Source organism: Lepidothrix coronata, unplaced genomic scaffold, assembly GCF_001604755.1.
Source record: "Lepidothrix coronata isolate B3197 unplaced genomic scaffold, Lepidothrix_coronata-1.0 Scaffold201, whole genome shotgun sequence".
Classification (NCBI taxonomy): Eukaryota; Metazoa; Chordata; class Aves; order Passeriformes; family Pipridae; genus Lepidothrix; species Lepidothrix coronata.
This window is the reverse complement of record NW_016690381.1, coordinates 898,692-903,560: the sequence shown is the minus strand read 5'-3', so window position 1 is coordinate 903,560 and position 4,869 is coordinate 898,692. Positions and strand designations below refer to the sequence as shown.

General features: G+C 43.8%; 1 long non-coding RNA gene across 1 annotated transcript; it reads left to right on the top strand.

Moving 5' to 3' along the window:
* The first annotated feature begins 226 nt into the window (after positions 1-226).
* On the top strand, positions 227-4,094 carry LOC108505888. The gene is made up of 3 exons (XR_001877619.1): positions 227-631; positions 2,633-2,740; positions 3,664-4,094. It is a non-coding gene; the product is annotated as an uncharacterized LOC108505888 (long non-coding RNA).
* Positions 4,095-4,869: the final 775 nt, after the last annotated feature.

Genomic DNA, 4,869 nt, shown 5'->3' with positions numbered 1-4,869 from the left:
CAGCAGCATCCCCTGGGAGGGTCTGGCATTTGGACCCTCTGTTCCCCTCAGAAGGGAGTAGCCTGCAAGTGTAACCCATGTTTTCACTCTCTGGAGGTGGTCATGACACAGGGTTTGGTCTTTCTGCCCATGGCAACCCCTCTGGCTTGGGTGGGTCATCACCCCATCGAGCATTGACTGGCCTTGTACATTCAGAGCCTCTAACCTGTTGTACTGAGGCATCTGGGCAAGCGAGGTGGGCAAGGAGGGGGTGTTACTCCATTCACTCATTTCCCTTAAGCTGCCATTTTCTGCCTAGCAGGGCAAGGACACACAACTCCTTCGATCTTACTTTTTTTTCCTGGTGCCTGTTCCTGTCTCAGGTAGGGCAGAGCATGGTTCCTCCAGTCTCTCTTTCTCAGACTCCCCAGTGCTCCTTAACCTTTTGAGTTCCTCCCACAGCTCTGCTCCTCAGTTTGGGCTGAGCACATCACCCACCTCGTCACCCCTCACACAGCTCTTCTCACCACACCAATGAAGGCTCTGGCACGTCCTTTGTCTGCCTCTTCTGGGAGCTCTGCCAGGGCTGCTACAATTGTCCTGGTCGGTGCAGAGGACACAGCTCTGCTGAGGGGACACCACAGCCCAGAAGGTCAGTGTGGAGGACACGGACACAGCTCTGTGCTGGGTCCCCACAGCCCGTTTTGTTCCCTCAGGGTGCTGGTGGCCCTGAGCCCTCGCGAGAGCTGCCGCCCTGAGGGGAGTCGCACACTCGGGTCTCACCTTCCCTGTCAAACATCTTTCAGTACTTTATTTATTTATTTAGTATCAGCTACCTCGCCCTAAGAAGGCCCAGCAGGAAGAGGTGTTAGCATTCATGTCGCGATTCAAGCTGTTTAATTGCCAGCTAGATACAGATGCAGCCCGAGTCATGTTCTGTGGAAGGACAGCTCAGATGATTAAACCCGGAGCCGTTTCACAGTCATTTCACAGCTCCCTCGGCTAGGCCGCGATTTTTTATGCCTTTCAGAGTACTTGGAGAAGGAATTTAATGACATTGCCATACTTAGAGTGAAAAGGGCACGGTAATTAGTTCAAAGCATGAAAGGAATTGGATTTTATAATGTCAAATTTTTGACTGCATAGTGCATAATGCATAAAAAAAAGGAAATTATAACTCTCTGTTCGACAAAACCAAAAAACGATTGTTGGAGCTGATGTGAAAACTTCCCCTTGAGTTTCTGCAGAGTAAGACAGGAGTGAAAATGCCTGGGCTACAACACAAACGTGCCCTGTTGCCAAGCCCTGGGCCCTGGTTGAGGTGCCAGGACAGAGGCCCCTGGGCCATGAGGGCAGAGCAGGGCCAGGCACAGCCCAGCAAGGGCCCTGGTTGAGGTGCCAGGACAGAGGCCCCCGGGCCATGAGGGCAGAGCAGGGCCAGGCACAGCCCAGCAAGGACTCCTGTGGCACATCAGGGCCCTTGGGCCACTCTGCTGGCAAAGCAACACAGATCCCAGGGCAGAATGAATCCGCTGTAGAAATACACACTGTGGAACCTTCCCTTGGGGAAAGTAAAGTCCTAGCTTATACTAAATCTGTGTTTGAATGACCAACATTACTCAGGGTGTAAGCAATCCAATGCAATATGCAATTACTGCGAACAAATAACCAATTTTGGCCTTCTGTGTACATGATTGATTTAGATATTTAGTTGCATATGTAAACATATTTTACATACGTTTAGTTTATTGTGTAATAAAACCTCATTCATAATACAATTAACTAAGCACTTCAGAAGTAGGAGAATGATGCCCAGCTCTTATGCAGCAGTTATCTGAACCTCAGGCTTTCAGGAATGATGTGCTAATGCCTTTTAAGGAAAAAAAGAGAAATCTAGAGTGGTGAATCAATTTTAGGTTCTTTATTCGTTGAGTTCAGAGCTTTTTTAAACCCCACCCAACGGTGCTAATATCTAAAACATTTTTTAGAGAGGCTCAAGATTCTGTGTAAATAACTGTTTCCAACAGCTAAAAAAATAAAACTCCGTGAGTACCAAGAACAAGCCAGGAAGGAGACATGTAATCACATAAAAAAAGGAGAGGTCTTACCACTAGGAAGTGTCAGTTAGAGCAAGCAACAGGGATAGCAAAACTAATCTACCAATTCTACAAGTCACCCTTTACTCTTTATATCGTTCATCACCTCCATCATTCACACACAAAATAAGTAAAAGTAATAATAACTCTTTTGGTTCCTCATAGAAGAATTTAACAGAACTAATTGTTGTTGTAAAGTTCTGTAGAAATTATTTCTAAAAGAAACTTTACATAAAGCAAGATATTACTCATGTTAGAGCACACACATAAAATCAACTACTGCTACATCTTTTTTAGGTCATTTTGTTGGTCATGAATTCTCGTAATATTTGATGTTCTGCATATTATCTAAGGAGCCCTAACTCTTAATATGCATCAAGCTACTTTTTCAGATTCTCACAAATTATAGTTTGTTTTGGGGTGTGTATTTTTCTTTTAGAGAGGGGAGGGGAGAGGAGAGCATAATGCATTTTGCAGTGACCTATGATGAACAGCAATATTTTTGCAGCTGCTAACCTCCTCCACCTCTCTTTTCATATGTCTTCAATTTCTTAAAGGAAATTGTGAAGTCTTAAGGATTTTGAGGTACACCAAAGCTCTTCCATGGACTCAGATACTCTTCATCTAATTTATGAGCTTTTGTCTCAATTATACATACAAACCAGGTAAGTGCAAATTCAACTGATTAACTGCTGAAGTATAAACCTGACTAACATCAACCAGAATTAACTGCTAATGCAAGTTGAGCAACAGGCAAATTATAGAGAAAAGAGCCCCCCTTTCACTTCCTTCAGAGAAGGAAGAATCAACATTCCACAAAAGCCCTGCTTTTAGGAAACAGTTTTTATCACAGTCAGAGAAGCAGTAGGGAGCGAGGGGAGAAATGATGATCAGGCTAAACAATTATCTCAGAATTCAGGCTTCAGCCTGGAGCAGATGATGTCAGAACTGTGTGCCTGTATGGAAAATAAACTGAAGAATCAGATGGGTCTACTCACAGACAGAGAACCTTTCCAATGGGAGACCAGCTGCAACACACGTAATACAATCACGACTCTGCATCTGTGCTTCCTGCTGCTAGAGGATTAACTGAAGGTGGGAAACAAAAGGACACTGACATACTACACAGATCCCTTTCTATCCAAATTGACACTGACCAAAACATGCTGTGGGGCAGTAGAGACTGCATTGTGCTAAGGAAAAATTGGTTTTCAGTGAGCTGATGTACAATGAACAGGACTGAGAAATGATGACCTTGTTCTGAGTGACAGCACTGGCTTAGGGGATCAGATGGTAAGAGGGCTACAGAAAAAACACTCACTTAAACATGGGAATTCAGGCCTCAGAAAAGTTCTATGACAGGCTGACTAAGCATTTGTAAAGAATGAATCCCTTGGCTCCAGAGCAGTGCAGAAAATGCTCCTCTGCCCTGTAGAAATCTGGGATTTAACTTTCTTTTTAACTTCAAAAAGGAAAAAAGGAGAAGCAGACAGACAGACCAAAAGGAGTCCAGAGTTGAAGGCTGGCCAGTTGGCAGCTCTTGAGTCACAGGCAGTTTGCAAGACATTCACGTCTCATCCCCTTGCAGTGCTGACCAAGGGATGCAGCAAAGCCCTGCTGACAGAGGGACTGAGAAGAATTCAAATCACCCAGCAAGTAAGCCAAGTAAGTACTGAAACCAACAGCAGCAGGATCAACCATTACCTGGAAACCAGAAGCAATATTAAAACAAAAAATGAGAAACCTTTGAGATCTTCTTTCTATAAATTCTTCTTTTGTCTCCAAATAATGTGATGCAAAATCCTGTGGCTCTGTTTTATACCTGAGTTTTGGTAGGTGGTCCTCAAGTCAGACATAAGTCATCTGCACCCCAAAGATCTGTCACTTTAATTGAGGATATGGAAAAGCAATATTCAAACCTAGCAGAGAAAGAAACTGAACCTAAGGGCTCTTGCATGTAGGAGAACAAGGAAGAAGGTTGCTCACTGGGCTAGAGGCTTATTGGGCTCTAGTCAAAGACAAATTGGATTTATCAGCAAAGTATTTCTTCTAGATTAGAGATTAAATAAGTAGGGCTGCAACAAGAAAGAAACTCTTCATCCATAAAAGCTGAAGGCTAGAAATGAAGCAAGAATTCCCTTGTTTTGAATTTTGTTGCATCCCTGGAATTTGAAATCTGCAGTTTTCCTCAGTTTGCTAGGCCTTGTGTGCTGCTTCTGTTTAGTATAGCTGGGTATGGAACCCTGTCATGACCCAGTGATTCATTACACTGAATATTTATGTATTATTACCCTCCTCACTTTTGATATGAAGAGCAACAGGTAAGAGCCAACATCTTGGCTGGTTTCCTAATACTGACACGGAAGGAATGCACAAGCCTGCTGCTTGGGAATTTGAAACTGGAGCCACAGGAACCAACCCAGCTTCGTGATTTCACCTGCAGTGCAAACACCTTGGATTATCCTCATCTCTTCAGAAACACTTGAAAGAGTGTACTGACGTAGTGCACATCTTAGGTAAACTATAATTACAAAAAGAGGCAGAAGGAATATGGTGCTAGGGTAGAAGAAGCAGGCAATGGGAAAATCAGGACCCAAAGGGCTGTTGTGGGGAGTTGGCTTTTGGGGAGCACAGGCAGGAGGGTATAAAGGAAAGGGAGCCATGGAATGAACTGCTCACACATACACATTACACCTACTCTGCTCCTGAACTGCAAGGACATTTTTCATATATGAAACAGGAAATAATGTATTTGGCTATTCCAGTGAAATATCTGATCGTTCAGTTGAAAAGT